We start from the raw sequence: 19,959 nt of genomic DNA on the forward strand, positions 1-19,959 counted from the left end.
AAATGTTGGCAGGAAAGGCTTGGCTGAAAAAACAAGTTAGGGCAGCCTGGGTGGCTCAGGGGTTTAGCACTGCCTTCAGCCCAGGGCCTGATCCTGGAGACCCTGGATAGTCCCACGTTGGGCTCCCTGCATGGAGCCTGCTCCTCCCTCTGCCTGTGTCTCTGCCTTTCTCTGTGTGTCACTCATAAAAAAAAAAAAATAAAAAAAAAAAAAGTTAAAGAAGGGACAATTTGTAATGGACACTCAAAGAAAAGGATCCAGAGAAAGCAGACATGTACTTGGAGGCATGGAGAGGATGGTGTGGAGTTAATAGATTTGGTTGAAGACTTGGGAATTATAGTTAGGTGCCTTCAATTTTGTGACTAAGTTTTCTGTGAGGGACAATTTTTAAATAGCCATGGTGAAGAGTAGAATTGCAATCCCGTATTTTCCATGTATGTTGTATAACCATGAAGAACTGATGCTCCTCTGAACAAGTGATGTTTAAGTCTACTAGTTAGTTATGGAATCAAATTTTGGGAGATCCTAATTCTTCAGTGAATCTTGCATCTTCCATTGAAAATCTTACCTGCTTCCTACTTGGTGAGCCTTTGATTCCAAGTAATCTTGGCTAAGACTTCCCTTTATGTTGTTTCCAGCTCTTAGATGAAACAAGCAGCTCTGTTCCTCATGAAGAAACAGGAATGCATCTTAGAACTAAGATAATGTACTTACCCATGTTTTTGTAGAAGGCTGTAATGCCATCTGGTGATCATACAAAGAAAGTCGAACTATCATGAGTATTTACTGAGGATCTGTTTAGTGGCTCATCAGCAAAAAGACACATTGGAAACCAAACTTGATACAAGATTTCACTCATCAAATGCCTATTTCACGAAGGACACAGTACAAAGGGTGGGGATTCAATGACCAGTTACCTGGTCTTGAGGATCATGTATAGTCTGATGGTGAATGAACAAGAAATCTGGTTTCAAGGTGGGCCTGGCTCTGAGTAGAGATGAATTAAGAGCTCTATACTGGTTTGGGTTACTTGGGAGTAGAAGTGTGTACCATGATGGTAAAGAATGAGGCTACAAAGCAAGAATTTCTGCTGAGACTCTGAAAGGTCAAGCGACAAGCTTGGTACACCTATGTTATATAAGACTTTAAACACCAGGAGAGTCTGGATTTGAGCTGATAATGAAGACCTTTTACAGTTTTGCACAGGAGACATATTGAGGACATGTATTTTGATACCACAATCACTAAGCAGCTGATGCTTTCTAATTGTTACCATAATTTTAAGGGTAAAGTATCATTATTCCTGTTTTATGTAAGAGATTAAGAAGCTTGCAGGTGATGCAGCTGACAAGTCAGAATTTGAACCCAGTTCTATATAAATCCAAACCCAGAGCTTTTCAGCATTACATGATACTGCTTTCACCAGAGCTGTAGCCTCAGAATCTCTTGACAACCCACCATCTACTTATTTTGACAGATTTAATGCCCTGAAACCAGGTCATTCTTGTACTTTAAGCTTTTTAAAAATAGACAACTGTTAACCAATGGCTCTTTTAGCAGTGGCATGGGGTAGGTGCAGACAAGAGGGAGTTTTGTTTTTTAAGATTTTTATTTACTTATTCATGAGAAACACACAGAGGCAGAGACACAGGCAGAGGGAGAAGCAGGCTCCCTCTGGGGAGGCTGATATGGGACTCAATCCTGAGACTCTGGGATCATGCCCTGAGCTGAAGGGAGATGCTCAACCTCAAGCCCCACAAGGTATCCCAAGAGGGAATTTAAGAAGGAATTTTTGAATAGGTAATAAATATAAGATTCAAAGAACACAATAGTTTTCCCCAACTTGTGTTCCCCTACATAAACCCATTTATCACTTTGTGTACATACATGTACATTCTAAACATGCCCAAATTCTTTGCCACTCCTCATAGTCGAATCAATCTCCATTCTACCTGCATCTGGAAGGGCCCTATAAATGGCTGACCATCAGAATGCAGAAGTGACTTTTTTAGACCTTTAAAATCTTCTCATCCAGTTGGAACCCAGTTGCCATGTGAGAATCCCAAACACTATGAAGAAGCCACATCAAAAGAACCAAAGCACTTCAGTCTATAGCTCCAGCCAAGTGAAGCCTCCAAATGGCTAGAGTTCCATGGGAGAACATTACCACCCAGCTGAGCCCTATCAACCTAAAGAATTTTTAATACTTGTTTGAACCACTAAGTTTTAAGGTGGTTTGTTATATAGTGGTATACTTAAAGATTTGGTTTTTAAATACTTTAAATCTAGAGTTGCATGCTCTACTAATAGAGCCAGCCAGGTGCCCCTTCATACAGAATTTTTAAAAAATCTAGTCACATCATTCATTACTTTTAAGTACTGGTTTTGTTTTGTTTTTTAACTTAGAATGCAAAGGTACTAACTACATGATTATATAAAGGAAAATCATGCTTTCTTACTGTACTTTTAAATTTTAATTTGGAGTCTATTTCTGGACTTCATTTTATCTGTTCTTTTCATGGAGTGAGCTATTCAGGTGCCAGTATCAACATTTTACTCCTTTTCTAACATTTTAACACCTGTCAGGTGTAGTTATCCTTTATGATTCTAATTTTTCACAACATTAAGGTTATTCTTATTTTTCTATATGAATGTTACAATCAACTTGTGGAGCAACAAAAATAATCCTGTTATTTGTTTTTAAGATTTTATTTATTAATGAGAGACACAAGGAGAGAGAGAGAGCAGAGACACAGGCAGAGGGAGAAGCAGACTCCATGCAGGGAGCCAGATGTGGGACTGGATCCCAGGTCTACAGGATCACATCCTGGGCCGAAGGTGGCACTAAACCAGTGAGCCACCCGAGCTGCCCAATAATCCTGTTATTTTATTGGAATTTTTATTAACTTCATTTTCTTTAGGAGATTTATTTTTATGTTCATATTCCTTGGACATGGTATGATTTGCTATTTAAGGTCTCATTTGTGTCTGTCAGTACTTTAATGTTTTCTTCATTGTACATAACTTCTGTATGTGTGATTATTCCTATCTTTATTTTCCTTCCAACTTATCTTCAAACCTATCACTTGTTACTTCAATGAACCCCTTTCAGCTGACACCCATAGACATATTTCCAAGTAAACTTACCATGTATGAGTGATTTTTACTTCTCCCCCCCTTTTTAATTTTTTGCTAATTATCTTTGATAGCAACTTTGAACAAAGCTCTTTTTTTAGTAGGATCACTTCTAGGGTTTCCTCATTAAGCATCACACAGCCTTTTGGAGTAAGACACTTTTAATAGGTTAGGAATGTTGACCCTTAGCAATTTTAGGAAATGCTGTTTTAGCATATAGGGAGAGGATTCTTGATATATTGTTGAAATAATCTCAGAATGACTTTTCTTGTGTTGTACCATTATGTAAGTTTGTTTATAATATGTATCTATAAAGTCTTTATGCCCCTACTTTAGCAGGTGTAGTACTAAAAAATAAAAAGGGAACTCTATCCTTTAAAAAAGAATCTTAGTCAGTTGAGTGTCCGACTGTTGATTTTCAGCTCAGGTCATGATCTCATGGTCGTGAGACTGAGCCCAGTATTGGGCTTCACACTGGGCTTGGAGCCTGCTTAAGATACTTTCTCCCTCTCCTCCTGCATTCTTTTTCTAAAAGAAACAAAACAAGGGCAGCCCAGGTGGCTCAACGGTTTAGTGCCACCTTCAGCCCAGGGCGTGATCCTGGAGACCCGAGCCCCACGTTGGGCTCCCGCATGGAGCCTGCTTCCCCCTCTACCTGTGTCTCTGCCTCTCTCTGTGTGTCTCTCATGAATAAATAAAATCTTAAAAAAAAAAAAAAAAAAAAAAACAAGACAAAAAAGTATATCTGATCAATTTTTTAATGTCTTGAAATTCTTATTCTGAACCTCACTGAACTCATAGTTTAGTAGGGCTAGCACTAAATAATTTTAATAAAATATGACACACATTATTTATCATAGGGCAAGCCTGAGTGTGGAAATGTGTGACCCACTGAGACCTTCCTTAAAAAATCTAAGAAATTCATAGGTGATATGATAGGAAGAATGAAGTGGATGGGTGCTAAAGGCAAGGCTCACAGGTTTGTCTGTATATATTCTTTGTATGTTAAGAGCAAAAAGAAGCCTCCTCAAGCTTCAGCAACAGTGGCCAAGATGCTGATAGCCTGAAAGAAGGTATTTGGCATTTGGAATAGTTTTAAGAAACTACAAAAAAACATAATTTCAGTAATCCCTGAAAGATGTTAATCCTTAGTCTAAATGAGTTTGATGATTGAAGAAAGCAAGCAATTATTTATTAGAATTAGTTGGAAAGACTTGGGGGCACCATACTTAAAAGTTCCAAGTCAAACTCTAGATTTGGAGCCAGATTAACTGAACACAACAGTAGTTCCTGGGCCCACTGTGTGACCTTGGACAAATAACAGCAGTATCTCTTAGGCCTGTTGAGAAGATTAAGATATGTAGAATGAGTTTACCAATTCTGGCACATGATCAACATGCAGTGAATGTTGTCAATGTTGTAGAACGCCACATGTCCTGCAGTATACTTACAGGAATATCCTAAAATGACAAAACCATAGATTCAAAGGTTATTTATTTTTATAAAGCCCCAGAGTAAACATACTAAAATTATCCTTTTAAGTCTGCTTATAACCTAAGTTTTAATCTGGCACCTATTTGTCAGCACAATGACCACTAGTTAAGAGGTTTTTCCAGTTATAATTTACACACAAAGCTGTTTCACAAACTTTAACTATAAAGACATAGGTTACCAAAAAAAGTAACAAAAGGCCACATGTATATTTTAGTTAACCCATGTCTTAAATTGATACAACAAATCTTCTACAAATCCATTATTTTCATTCAATACATACTGAAGCTAAACTTAATTTAAAAAAAATTTTTTTTTAAGATTTTATTTATTTATTCATAGAGACAGAAAGAGAGAGAGAGAAGGAGGGAGAGAGGGAAAGAGAGGCAGAGAGAGGCAGAGACACCAGCAGAGGGAGAAGCAGGCTCCATGAAGGGAGCCTGATGTGGGACTCGATCCTGGGTCTCCAGATCACGCCCTGGACTGAAGGCAGCGCTAAACTGCTGAGCCACCCAGACTGCCCTTAAACTTAATTTTAAATAGCTGTGCACTAGGTTACATCTTTAGAGTCCAACAGCAAATGGAAATCAGACACCTTTGTTTTCATGATTGTGTTTCAAACTGTTAAAGAACAAGACCAGCACTGTTGATACCCTCAATTACTGAGGTAATCTTGAAAAGCCATATGCCAATGGCATTACTCTATTTTGGATACATTTTGACACAAAGATTAATATTTATCAGCTGAAGGTCTTTAGTCAGCTGTCCTTAGAAGTCAGACAGCTTGGCTGTATGGGAAATAAGTAAACCTTGAGAAGGGAAGGTGGCTTCTGTGCAGAAGGGCTGCCTGAGCTAAGATCTCAAAGTAAAGTAGACAAAGTAGAGAAGGAAGATGAAACCAGAAAGGGAAATAGCATGTGCCTAATAGCAAAAGGCTTACTTAAGACTGAAAGAGGGGCACCTGGGTAGCTCAGTGGTTGAGTATCTGCCTTTGGCTCAGGTCATGACCCCAAGGTCCTGCTTGGATTCCCACATCAGGTTCCCCATAAGGAGTGTGCTCCTCCCTCTGCCTGTGTCTCTGCCTCTCTGTCTCTCATGAATAAAATAAAATAAAATTTAAAAAAAATCCCTGAAAGAAACCAGTGTGGCCAGAAGGAAATCTGAGGGTGTTAAAGATGAGAGGGGTAAGAGACTGTGTAAGGCCTGACAGGATATATTATGGCAAGCAAGGACTATGTCTTATCCACCACTCATCCCCAATGTCTAGCAGAGTTCAGCTAATAAAGGCTGTAAACCCATAAAAAGGAGGAGTCAAATGACAATCTTCTGATAAGATGTGTAATTAGCCCAGATCATTGTCTTCCTGTAACTCAGCCCTGGAGATTATACATACAAGAAGTAAAATTAGAGATCTGAGAAACTGGGGATCCCTGGGTGGCTCAGCAGTTTAGCGCCTGCCTTCGACCCAGGGTGTGATCCTGGAGACCTGAGATCGAGTCCCATGTCAGGCTCCATGCATGGAGCCTGCTTCTCTCACTGCCTGTGTCTCTGCCTCTCTTTCTGTTTCTCATGAATAAATAAAATCTTTAAAAGAAAGAGAGATCTGAGAAATTAAATATGAAGAGTCCTTTGGAAGAACGGATCATGATTGAGTCCTAGCCTATATAGAGGGGCAAGAAATTGAAGCCTAGTGTAGAAAAAGGCAGAGTGCCATGAGAGTAGGGGTAGTAGAGGCCGGGACAGAGCTTTTCTGTTCTGCCTTCCCCCCCTACTCATCGCTTCATATACAAACTTTCACTGGCAGCATGGCCAGCATATTGCAACCTTAGCTCCTGGAGTTCTCCTCTAGAATATTATAATTGAGGAGAGGGAGTTCTACTAGCTGCCACTCCGGTAAAGCCCAGATTCTAGGTAAAGCCCAGATTCTAACTCGAAGGCTTTATGCCTTGAGGGCACCTCCTCCCTCCAACCCATTCTGAGGACAGAGCCTGAGCGTGGCTCCTCCCCTTCAGCAGCAGTTAAAAAGTCCCATCCTATACTGTGAGCTCATAGGGTAAAAATAATCAGTCATCTAGAAACTAAACCATCCACTGTAAAAGAAAAGAAGGTCAACCATTATTCTAAATGAGAATATACGTCTATAGAATAAAAGACGTTCGGGATCCCTGGGTGGCGCAGCGGTTTGGCGCCTGCCTTTGGCCCAGGGCGCGATCTTGGAGACCCAGGATCGAATCCCACATCGGGCTCCCGGTGCATGGAGCCTGCTTCTCCCTCCGCCTGTGTTTCTGCCTCTCTCTCTCTCTGTGACTATCATAAATAAATAAAAAAAAAAAAAAAAAAAAAAAAAAAAGTTAAAAAAAAAAAAAATTAAAAATGGAATGTCTATAAAATATAGGGGACTATAAACTAAGGATCCTGGTTATATAGTTCATTGTTCTACCAGTGGACAGGGCCTAGAAGCAACACCAGTTGATTATCAAGAGTCTATCTAGTGCCCAGGTCTTTGTTCCTTAATGCCATTCACCAGTAATGGGCTTGCTAGAAAAATGTTTGACAACTGGGACAGAAAAGATACAAGATGAGCATGGATCATCTTAATAGAGCCTTAAATTGAGAAGTGCTTAAAAACAAAAACCCCACAATGATGGGGGCATATTGAAGAGATACAGTAGGGGATGCCTGGGTGGCTCAAGGCCTGAGCGTCTGCCTTTGGCTCAGGTCATGATCCTGGGGTCCCAGGATCAAGTTCCACAGTGGGATCCCCTTGAGCCTGCTTCTCCCTCTGCCTATGTCTCTGCCTCTCTGCCTCTCATGAATAAATAAATAAAAATTTTTAAAAAGGAGAGATAGGGCAGCCCGGGTGGCTCAGCGGTTTGGTGTTGCCTTGGGCCCAGGGCCTGATCCTGGAGACCGGGATCGAGTCTTTCATTCTTACTACAGAAGATGGGGACCTTCTCCTAAAAGCTAACCGTTGCTTAAAAATAGATAATATGCTCTACCGTTTGTTATAAACAAGATCTTAGAGAGGCTTATATAGACAGAGCCCTTAGGAAAATCTTTAAGGAAACCAAAGAAATTTTAGTACTTCGCAGGAGGCCTATTAGTCACTAATTTTATCCTCAAAATATTAAAGGAAGTTGCTGTGACACTGTTCAAATGTTGCATAAAGGTTAATTCTAGAACAAATAAAAAAAAATAGAACAACCGGCTCCAGCCATTTCTTTCTACCTCTGCTGAAGAGCTTGGCGGGTAAGCTCCTTCAGCCTCTCTTTGTCTGTCCTTTCTTCAATGTCCTCAATGCTTTTCAGCAACTCCTCCTTCTGGTCTTGGAATGCTTTCTTCAGTACTGCTAGGGCATCTGCTTCGCTCTGCTTTATTCCCAGAAGGTTCTGGATTCTCTCTAATTCAGAACAGAGGTGATCAGCTGTCCGACACGTCGGACTCCTTGCATGGAGCCTGCTTCTCCCTCTGCCTGTGTCTCTGCCTCTCTCTCTCTCTCCTCTCTGTGTATTCTCACGAATAAATAAAAATCTTAAAAAAAAAAAAAAAAAAGAAGAGATACTCTCTGGTCCCGGCAGTAAGATGGCGGCTGCCGCGGAGTGCGATGTGGTAATGGCGGCGACCGAGCCAGAGCTGCTCGAGGACGAGGAAGCAAAGAGTGAAGCAGGGTCTTTCAAGGAACAAGGAAATGCATACTATGCCAAGAAAGATTACAATGAAGCTTATAACTATTATACAAAAGCTATAGATATGTGTCCTAAAAATGCTAGCTGCTATGGGAATCGAGCAGCCACTTTGATGATGCTTGGAAAATTCCGGGCAGCTCTTGGAGATGCACAGCAGTCAGGTCGGATGACAGTTTTGTCCGGGGACATCTACGACAGGGCAAATGCCACCTATCTCTAGGGAATGCCATGGCAGCATGTCGGAGTTTCCAGAGAGCCCTAGAACTGGATCACAAAAATGCTCAGGCACAACAGGAGTTCAAGAATGCTAATGCAGTCATAGAATATGAGAAAATAGCAGAAACGGATTTCGAGGAGTGAGATTTTCGGAAGGTGGTTTTCTGCACGGACCGTGCCCTAGAATTTGCCCCTGCCTGCCATCGCTTCAAAATCCTCAAAGCAGGTTTAGCAATGCTAGGTCGTTAACTGGAAGCACAGTCTGTGGCCAGTGACATTTTACGAATGGATTCTACCAATGCGGATGCTCTGTATGTACGAGGTCTTTGCCTTTATTATGAAGATTGTATTGAGAAGGCGGTTCGGTTTTTTGTACAGGCTCTCAGAATGGCTCCTGACCATGAGATGTATGTACGAGGTCTTTGCCTTTATTATGAAGATTGTATTGAGAAGGCGGTTCGGTTTTTTGTACAGGCTCTCAGAATGGCTCCTGACCATGAGAAGGCCTGCACTGCTTGCAGAAATGCTAAAGCACTTAAAGCGAAGAAAGATGGGAATAAAGCATTTAAAGAAGGAAATCACAAGCTAGCCTATGAACTGTACACAGAAGCCCTGAGGATAGACCCTAACAATATAAAAACAAATGCTAACTCTACTATAATCGGGGCAAGGTTAACTCCAAGCTTAGGAAACTAGATGATGCAATAGAAGACTGCACGAGTGCAGTGAAGCTCGATGCCACTTATATAAAAGCCTACTTGAGAAGAGCTCAGTGTTACATGGACACAGAACACTATGAAGAAGCAGTGCGGGACTATGAAAAAGTATATCAGACGGAGAAAACAAAAGAACACAAACAGCTCCTAAAAAATGCACAGCTGGAACTGAAGAAGAGTAAGAGGAAAGATTACTACAAAATTCTGGGAGTGGACAAGAATGCCTCTGAGGATGAAATCAAGAAAGCTTACCGAAAACGGGCCTTGATGCACCATCCAGATTGGCACAATGGAGCCAGTGCCGAAGTTCAGAAGGAAGAGGAGAAATAGTTCAAGGAAGTTGGAGAAGCTTTTACCATCCTCTGATCCCAAGAAAAAGACTCGCTATGACAGTGGACAGGACCTAGATGAGGAAGGCATGAATATGGGCAATTTTGACGCAAACAATATCTTCAAGGCATTCCTTGGCGGTCCTGGGGGCTTCAGCTTTAAGCATCTGGTCCAGGGAATTTCTTTTTTCAATTTGGCTAATGAAAGGAAACCATCCGGAACCCAGAAGGTACAGACTTGCTCAATGTAACCTTGAACGTGGGCACAGCTCACTTCCTCCCTTCATCTCATCTCCCCGTCCTTAGAGCAGTTGCGTTTTCTTAGTTGGATACCCCTATGTCTGTGTTGAGTGGGGGGTGGACAGGGAGGCAGATTGTGAATTTTTGTTTTACTGTTTAACTTTATTAAAAAAGAAAAAAAATTAAGAGAATAAAAATAAAAAAATAAAAAAGGAGAGATATAGTAGCCAACCAATGAGCTCCTAAAGGCCAAAGCTGGAACACTGAATAAAGTATTATTGGACTGTTATCCCCAAAATAGAACAAATATCCATGGATTCATAATGGTATAAATACATTGAATGAGAAGAGATCAATTTATTTCTTAAGGGCAGCCCCGGTAACTCAGTGGTTTAGCGCTGCCTTCAGCCCAGAACATGATCCTGGAAACCTGGGATTGAGTCTCAGGTCAGGCTCCCTGCATGGAGCCTGATTCTTCCTCTCCCTCTGCCTGTGTCTGTGCCACCCTCTCTCTGTGTGTCTCTCATGAATAAGTATGTAACATTTAATATTCCACCCTCAAAGAAAGCACAATTCTCATCTTTTTAAGTATGTGTTGCACATAGTAACTTCATTCCAAAGCACACAGAATTGGGCCAGGGGGAGTAACTTTACAGTGGAGAAATTTGGCAAGACAAACCTCAGCCAGGTGATCAAGGTTAACAGCAACACTAAGTCAGGCTGATAGGATGAGAATGGTCTATGGTCTTCCTCTCAAAATCACTTAAACTCAGCTTAATCATGAGAAAAACTCAATCCTAACTGAGGGACTTTCTACAAAATACCTGTCTCAAATTCTAGGCCATCAATAAATAACAAGGAAGTCTAAGAAGCTGTCATAGCTAAAAGGAACCTAAGAAGGGGCTCTTGGCCAGCTTAGCTGGTAAAGAATGCAACACTTGATCTCAGGGTTGTAAGTTGGAGCCCCATGCTAGGTGCAGGTCACTAAGAATAAAATCTCAAAAGAATAAAAAATTTTAAAATTTTTTTTAAAGAATAAAATCTTAAATAAATAAATAAAATTTTAAAAAGGAGCCTAAGGAGATATAATAACTGAATGTAATATCTTCAATGAGATCCTGGAACAGACAAAGGACATTAAGTAAAAACGAAGGAAATCTGAATAAAGTCCAGCCTTTTTTTAAATTGTGTTTATTTGGGCAGCTCTGGTGGCGCAGCGGTTTAGCGCTGCCTGCAGCCCAGGGCGTGATCCTGGAGACCTGGGATCAAGTCCCAGGTCGGGCTCCCTGCATGGAGCCTGCTTCTCCCTCTGCCTGTGTCTCTGCCTCTCTCTCTCTCTCTCTCTCTGTGGGTCTCTATAAATAAATAAATAAATAATCTTAAAAAAATAAAAAATAAATTGTGTTTATTTGAGAAAGCGAAAGAGAGCCCAAAAGAGGGTCAGGGTGGGGGTGCAGAAGCAGATTCTGCTGAGGAGGGAACAGGACACAGGGCTGAATCCCAGGACCCAAGGATCATGAGGGATCAAGAACAGACACTTACTTAACTGACTGAGCCATACAGGTGTCGCCAGAATTTAGAAAAGTCTTGAATGCCAACCTAAGAGTCTGATCAGTTCAGCAAGGAGATAGCAGTAATTTTCTCACATGAACAGGAGTACTGGGCAGCCCGGGTGGCTCAGCAGTTTAGCGCCGCCTTTGGCCCAGGGCGTGATTCTGGAGACTCTGGATCAAGTCCTACATCAGGCTCCCCTGTATGGAGCCTGCTTCTCCCTCTGCCTGTGTCTCTGCCTCTTTCTCTTTCTCCTCTCTGTGTATTCTCATGAATAAATAAATAAAATCTTAAAAAAAAAAAAAAAAAAGAACATGAGTACTGCTTAGGTGTTAAAGACTGAAAGGTAGAGGCGAAGATAGGAAAACGTTCAACTAACTCTGGCAAACACTAGTTGAGCAACCATAATGTTCCCAAATCTCAGATTAAAAAACTGCAGGTGGAAAAAAAAAAACAAAACTGCAGGTGGTGAGGGTAAAGGACAAAAAGGGTGGATGTTTAAACGACTAATCCGGGATCCCTGGGTGGCGCAGCGGTTTGGCGCCTGCCTTTGGCCCAGGGTGCGATCCTGGAGACCCGGGATCGAATCCCACGTCGGGCTCCCGGTGCATGGAGCCTGCTTCTCCCTCTGCCTGTGTCTCTGCCTCTCTCTCTCTCTGTGACTATCAAAAAAATAAAAAAATAAAAAAAATAAACGACTAATCCACCCAGCACCCTATACAGACTTTAGTTAATAACGTATCCATATTAGCCCATTGTGACAAATGTACTACCCTAATGTAAAATGGTATTAGAGGAAACGGTGTAGGGTACATGGGCCTTCTTTGTACTGTCTTTGCAACTTTTCTGTAATTATACAACTATTCTAAAATAAAATAAATTTCAAGGTCTATTTTATCAGCCTTTTCTGAGACCCAGCAAGCTGGCTTATTATTTCTAAATAGCAGTAAAGAAAAAGAATTGCTAGGCAGACATTCTAAGCATTAGAGTTGATTTGTTAATTTAGTGAAATTGTTTTCCAAGAGAATATTGACAGGTCCATTAACTGGAGCTGTTCATAAAAAGCCCTAATTAAGCAACAAGATTCAAGGAGCCATTGTCACTCTTTTAAGTACTTAATTAGTTGCTCTTACAAGATTGTATTCTTTTGTGTGAATTCCCAGGCAGGGATCCACCTTTTTGTGTCCCTTTGGGGCCTGCACAATTTTTTTCCTGGGGCTTTATTTTCCTGATTACAATTTGAGACCTGATCCACAATTTTAATGCAAAAGTCCACTGACAGGTTTCAACAATGAAGGAAGTAAAATTACTGATAGGCACCAGGGATGGTCTCCTTAATACTTGCATCTCCCTTACCCACCCTGCTTTAGTTTTTCCGCTTAGTATGGTATAGGACTGAGGCTTGAAACTTGAGCAGAGAAATGAAAAGGGTCACTGCCTCTACCAATTGCTACCTGAGACAGGAGGTGGCAGCTTGGGGTTAAATAGTTACTTTGAAATGTTTTACTTCATCTTCTTTGGTTCCTCACCAGGTAATTAATTAAAAAAAAAAAAAAATCAAGTCAACTGGGAGTAGTAGGTGACTAATTAACTTCACTTATCAACTAGGAAATCCCATTAGATTATTTTAATGGGCATGATTAAGCCACTGGGGTTAATCTCCGGGGGTTATCAAATACATGCACAGAAGTCAACAAAGTATCATTCTTTAAATAGCGACAAAGAGGCCCCTCCCTGCACCTGGGTAGCCTTAAAGGTCAGGAATGCCTCTGTATGCTCACAGGAGCTTACCGTCCCAGATTTTTATTTTATTTTTTTTAAGATTTTATTTATTTATCTCACACAGAGAGAGAGGCACAGACACAGGCAGAGGGAGAAACAGACTCCATCCAGGGAGCCTGACAAGGGACTTGATCCCGGGTCTCCAGGATCACACCCTGGGCCGAAAGCGGTGCTAAACCGCTGAGCCACCGGGCAGCCCTCATCCCAGATTTTAAACCCCCGACTTCATGACAAAGTTTTTCTCCTTCCTTAGGGACCATTTTTATTGCACTACCTAGGACTGAAAGTTATGATCAGGCTCTACTGGAAATGAAGATTGCTCTTCTTTCTTAGGACCTCTCCTTCCAGTAAACATCAAAAATAAAGAGAACCATTATGACAGAAGTAAGCTGTGCAAAAAGTGTACACAACGAACTCCAAACACAAGAAATGAGGACTATTCTAGTACTGGATAATTTACTAAAGTCATCTTAGTCCTCTAAAAGAGGTAGAGTTTAAGGCTATATGGTAAAGGCTTGCTATAAGGCAAAAGTACTGATAACATGGAACTTTTCTGAGACATGTTGGTACTGCCCCTGAACATGTCACTAATGAGCTGTCAATTCTCAAGGCCTGAATTTCATTTTCTACAACAGTGGCTTGCAAAAACTTTAGCTAACAGGCCAATTTTGGCATGCCAATTGGTTTTTGAAAATCCGTCAAGCTTAGAATGATTCAGGGAATTTTTTTTAGTTATAATATTGAAAACTTTACAAAATTCTAATTTTGGTGTCTATTAATAAAGTTTTATCTGAACATCTGTTGACACACTGTCTATGTCTATGGCTGCTCTCATACTGCAAGTGCAGAACTGAGTAGTTACAAGAGACACTATGGTACACAAGCCTAAAATATTATCTGGCCTTTTACAGCAAGTTTGCCTACCCTTGCTCTAGAACAGCAGTGTATAATAAAACTTTCCACATTGGTGGAAATGTTTTCTGAGCTGTCCAATATGGTAGTCACTAAATACTGAGATCTGGAAAACCAGATTTAATTTTTGTCAGATGAAATATCTTCATGAATTGTATAGCACAGCTCTAGAACATGAGATCCTAGTTTAAGCCTTGGACTTTAGATCAAGTATCCTCTAATATTCTCATACTCTCCATAATATTTTAGAACTCTGAACTTTTTCCACGTGTAAAGAAACTTCACTTTTTAAAAAAACTTTCTTTTAAAGTAAGCTTTGTACCCAACGTGGGGCTTGAACTCAGGACCCTGAGATCAAGAGTTGCATGCTCTACCTACTGAATAGCCAGCTAGTCGCCCCAAGAAAACCTCACTTTCTATTTCTTTTAAAGATTTTATTTATTTATTCATGAGAGACAGAGACGGAGAGAGAGAGAGAAAGAGAGAGGCAGAGACACAGCCAGAGGGAGAAGCAGGCTCCATGCAGGGAGCCCAACATGGGACTCGATCCTGGATCTCCAGGATCATGCCCTGGGCTGAAGGTGGTGCTAAACCGCTGAGCCCTGGGTTGCTCCTCTATTTTTCTTTACTCTCACACTATGGCCACTCTCAATATTTATGACACCAGATGTGGGTTTTCCCCCGACACCAAGCAAATCTGTGCCACCAGCTGGGTGTCCACAGTTCTGACACTCTGTATACCTAAAGTATCATCAGAGCCACAGGTTAAGGGCACAGTCCAACAAGACTGCTTCTCCCTCACTTCAGATGCCAATCACAAGTCCAGGTTGTTACCTGTGCTTCTGACCAGTATCAGATACAAATCACAGGTTCCCACAAACCCCTACTCGTTGCTATAGTAATCTCAGAACTCAGAAAAATTTTCCTTACTGTTTACCAGTTTATTTAAAGGACATGATAAAGGATATAGAGAAACATCCAGAGGGGAAATGCACAGGGCAAGTCTAGGTAAAAAGTGGCATCGAGCTTCCATGCCCTCTCTGGGTGCATTATTCTCCCACACAGCGCCTGTGTTCACCAACCTAAAAGTTCTCTAAACCCCACACTATTGGGATTTTTAAGGAGGCTTTATCATGTGGGAATGATCAATTATTAACTCCATTTCCAGCCCCTTTCCCCTTTTGAAGAATCGTGATAGGGCTGAAAATTCCAAGCTTCTAATCACTGCTTGGCCTTTCTGGTGATCAACCTCATTAGAACAAGACATGCTTATCACCCAGGAATCAGAGTTAAAGACCAAATAGCAGAACAAAAGATGCTCCTAATGTACTTCTTGCTTAGGGAATCTTAAGAGTTTTAGGAACTTTGTGCCAAGAATGGGAGCAGAGGCCAATATATAATTTTCTATTACTTCACACCACCCATCTGAGCTGAAACAAGTTAATTAGAACCTACATGACAAAAGGATTATATACATTACCTATCCCGGTGTCACATAGGGCTGTCAGAGACATCTGAGGTCTGAATGGAGGCAGATTTCTCCCTCAGGTAAAGGCATCTAGGATTCAAAGAGGAAAGGAATGACAAAGAAGGATCCTAAGGGTCCTCAGACAGGGTCCTTTTCTCAAAGGAAAAAAGAAAAAAAACTGTTTGCACCCAGACTAGGACCAACTCCACCGGAGGAGTTCTTCCACTCTCAGAGGTGCAAAACGCTGCCCAAGAGTACTTAGCCACAACACCAAAACAGTGCTCGGAGCCAGACCTCAAAAAAGGCAGTGTTTGCTCTTCCAACAGTGTAACACCATCCAAGGCAACATACTAGCCTGGATAGCTGACAACCGCTGGGTGATTCCTGGAACAGCTTTGTTTCAGATACGCAGGCACCCCAAGTAGAAGATATGGATACACATATCCCCATGAATTCACATGGGATGCCAACCAGAAGCCTGGAAGCACTGATGGCAGACTTTGGTGCCAAACTATTTGAACAAATAGGCAACAGGAACTTCTTTCCCATCCCTTTGGTCCAATATTCAGGGAATTCCTATTATATGTGCCAGGCACTAGGATTGAGATTTAGCAGTGACCACACAAGATACACCATCCTTTCTATCCTGGACTTTTATAATCTTGTTCTGAATTCCTCAGATGGGGGCAGCCTGGGTGGCTCAGGGGTTTAGCACCGCCTTCAGCCCAGGGCGTGATCCTGGGGTCCCAGGATTGAGTCCTGCATCAGGCTCCCTGTGTGGAGCCTGCTTGTCCCTCCGCCTGTGTCTCTGCCTCCCTCTGCCTCTCATGAATAAATAAAATCTTAAAAAAAAAAAAAAAGTCCTCAGATGGAATGATACAGATAATCTCAAAGATCCTACGGGCCTTAGACCATAGCTACCAAAATCACACTTAGCTTTTCACTGCTCAGAGGCCAAATTTGTTGGGGGGCAGATTGTGCCACCCAATGGTTTCCTGATGGATACCAACAAGCAAACAGGCCTGCCACACAGGAAGTAGTCCCTGTTGGATGAAAAGAGACATTACCTGAGAATGCCATACAGACTATTCACCAACCACTAATTTTCTCTCTTCAGGAGGGCCAAACATGCCCTACTTTCAAGTCATCCTAAAAAAGAAAAAGATTTCACTGCTCAACACCCTAGACTAAAACAGTTCCTAAAGCTGCTTTTCTGTAGAAATGCAAACAATACTGTCGGCCATTTATGATTTACCCCATTTTCAATGTCCTCCAAATTTTATTTCCCATTGTCTTTTTCTTGCCTATAATTACCACTAAAGCTAACCATGCCCCCAAACCGTCTAGTTATCACTAGTTTTAAGACCCCATCTGTAAAAGGTTATTCACAATGAACATCTGAGGTATTTACACCAAGCACTCAACATTTAGCTAAGTGAATCCTTTTTAGGGAAAGTCAATTGATAGCTTTTATAAATAACTATTTATATTTTATAAATAACTCCCTTGCCTCCCAACATCCTCACCGGTTCCTCCTATGGAAACCAGGATGTCACTTATCACAGAAGCACCAACTAAGTCAGCCTTATGGGACACGTGTTTGCCTAGAACTGAAAAGCATCTCTTCTCAGAAAATTAGCAATCCAAAGCAAAATCACTACAAAGAGACCCAGTATATACTGCTCCAAAGGGGCAACAACTCTGTTCACTCCTGAAAATCAGTAAGAAACCAAGACAAATATACTGTCAGCCTAAAACAGAAATTAGTATGGTTGTAGGTAGTCTGTCAACTGGGATTTTCATATTTTGTTAAAGAGCTAAAGAATGCCTATAATTTTAAAGCAAATTCATACCATTTCCCTAATAAGGCATTCCTGTAGGTAACTGCAGCTATGAAACCCCATAGGAGGGAGCAGCATGACAAGCTTTCTGTGGTGCAGAAGTAAGGCCCAGGTATTTGGATTTCAGTGAAAACTGCAAAAAATCGCATGGTCTTTTTTCACTGTACAAACCCCCTTTGGAGCACTTGGTAGTCACTCTAAAAACAAAAAGGTGACTTTCTTCCTCTACTTCTGCATTCCTCCAAGGATTCATTACCTTTCTTTTGTTTCCAAGGTAGGATTAAAGTAACTTCATACTAGCCAAACCTGTTGAGCCAGAAACACTTAAAAAGCTTTGGATTTTTAGGTTTCTCCCCATAACATCATGCCCTTACCGATTTAACCTTAATAGATAAACAATTATGCTGGCATCCTGGTATAGTTAACAACAGAGGTGGCATGAACCAGGCCCAGAATGCCAACCAGCTATCCGCTGCTGTTCTCCCAGCAGTGTAACACGTGCCTAGGTACACAGCAACCTAGGCAGCTGCCTACAGCTGGGGCCAAAGGCAGGCTAATGAAATTGCACTCACCTGGGGCTGCATCTCTCCAAAGCCCTCGGCTGTTCCCTCTGTAATCAAAGCACTTCTGGTTAGAGTCAGCCAACAGTAGTGAACACTTATGTGAAGTTCAAGACCTCTACCCACAAAACTCCAGAACTTATTTCTGAGTCACAGAAATAGACAATAAAACAAAGCTTTTCCTTGGTTAGATTTATTTTCTCATGTTATTTGTTACCTATGTACCACAGCAACTCAACAGGAGCAATCCTTTAAAAAACATTTTACTGGGCAGCCCGGGTGGCTCAGCGGTTTAGGGCCGCCTTCAGTCCAGGGCGTGATCCCAGAGTCCCGGGATCGAGTCCCACATTGGGCTCCCTGCGTGGAGCCTGCTTCTCCCTCTGCCTGTGTCTCTGCCTCTCTCTCTGTCATGAATAAATAAATAAATAATCTTTTTTAAAAAATAAATAAAAAACAGGGATCCCTGGGTGGCGCAGCGGTTTGGCGCCTGCCTTTGGCCCAGGGCACGATCCTGGAGACCCGGGATCGAATCCCATGTCGGGCTCCCGGTGCATGGAGCCTGCTTCTCCTCCCTCTGCCTGTGTCTCTGCCTCTCTCTCTCTCTCTGTGACTATCATAAATAAAATAAAATTAAAAATAAATAAATAAATAAATAAAAAACATTTTACTTTTAAGTAATTTACACCCGACATGGGGCTCGCACTTATGAACCATGAGAGCAAGAGTTGCATGCTCTTGTGACTGAGCCAGCCAGGCACCCCTCAACGACAGTAAACTAATGGTCTAGTTAACAGGTAGAAGGAAGTGTGGCTCTATCCCTCAACAGCTAAGTTACAATGAACACGTGACTTAACCTCTCTGTACCTCTCAGTATAATTTGTAAAGTAGGAATGTGGGACACCTGGGTGGTTCAGCTGTTTGGTGCCTGCCTTTGGCCCAGGGCTTGATCCTGGAGTCCTGGGATAGAGTCCCACAACGGGCTCCCTGCATGGAGCTTGCTTCTCCCTCTGCCTGTGTCTCTGCCTCTCTCTTTCCATCTCTCATGAATAAATAAAAAATCTTAAAATAAAATAGGAATGTTATCAATAGCACTCTGTACACAAGGTGGCTGTTAGATCTAAAAAGAATACAAATTAAGCCCAAGAATATCTGGTATAAAGTATGTGGTCAGTAAACACTTGTTATTAAGAGCTACATTCCAGCCAAGGAGACGAATAGGGGAGAGTAGGGAGGAAAAAGTTACCAGTGGGCAGTGAATATAGAAAGTATAGTTAAGGGCAGCCCCGGTGGCACAGCGGTTTAGCGCCGCCTGCAGGCCAGGGTGTGATCCTGGAGACCAGGGATTGAGTTCCACCTCGGACTTCCTGCGTGGAGCCTGCTTCTCCCTCTGCCTGTCTCTGCCTCTCTCTGTCGCTCATGAATAAATAAATAAAAATCTTAAAAAAGAAAAAAAGATAGTTAAAAAACTAGATTGGAGAGGACGTCAATTATGAGACTTTTTGAGGTACAATAAAAGCAGTACTTGGGGATCCCTGGGTGGCACAGCGGTTTAGCGCCTGCCTTCAGCCCAGGGTGTGATCCTGGAGACCCAGGATCGAGTCCCGCGTCGGACTCCCGGCATGGAGCCTGCTTCTCCCTCCTCCTGTGTCTCTGCCTCTCTCTATCATAAATGAATAAATAAATCTTAAAAAAAAAAAAAAAGGCAATACTTTAGAAAAAAACAACAGAATGTGATAATGGGTATGAAAGGAACTGGAGACAGGCTGCCATTCCTGCCAATGACCTTAACTATTGGTTGAAAGCAGTAACCAAAATGTTGGCAAGAATGTTAACAAATATCCCTATCCATTTACCATTATAATTTACCTTATTTATTTATCTAGGGTGTCCAAAACTGTATCTTTCTCCAGCCATCCTCTAATTTCACTTTTTTTAAAAAAAGATTTTATTTATTTACTTATTCATGAGACACAGAGAGGCAGAGACACAGGCAGAGGGAGAAGCAGGCTCCATGCAGGGAGCCCGATGCGGA

At 41.7% G+C, this 19,959-nt stretch overlaps 1 protein-coding gene, 1 non-coding gene and 1 pseudogene across 2 annotated transcripts in view; 1 reads left to right on the forward strand and 2 right to left on the reverse strand.

Annotated features, from left to right (window-relative positions):
* The window catches only part of MATR3 (matrin 3), a 55,385-nt gene that overhangs the window by 34,822 nt on the left and 604 nt on the right, over window positions 1–19,959 (reverse strand). The window contains exons 2-4 of the mRNA XM_041763597.1: window positions 17,940–17,977; window positions 16,594–16,675; window positions 15,539–15,616 (exon numbers count right to left, since the gene is read on the reverse strand). The gene's annotated coding sequence lies outside the window, so the exon portion shown is untranslated. The remainder of the gene's footprint in view (window positions 1–15,538; window positions 15,617–16,593; window positions 16,676–17,939; window positions 17,978–19,959) is intronic.
* LOC121495726 lies at window positions 7,465–11,052 on the forward strand (annotated as a pseudogene).
* Window positions 15,704–15,904, reverse strand: LOC121496364. The gene has a single exon (XR_005989188.1). It is a non-coding gene; the product is annotated as a small nucleolar RNA SNORA74 (small nucleolar RNA).

Source organism: Vulpes lagopus, chromosome 7 (assembly GCF_018345385.1).
Source record: "Vulpes lagopus strain Blue_001 chromosome 7, ASM1834538v1, whole genome shotgun sequence".
In the NCBI taxonomy this organism is placed as follows: Eukaryota; Metazoa; Chordata; class Mammalia; order Carnivora; family Canidae; genus Vulpes; species Vulpes lagopus.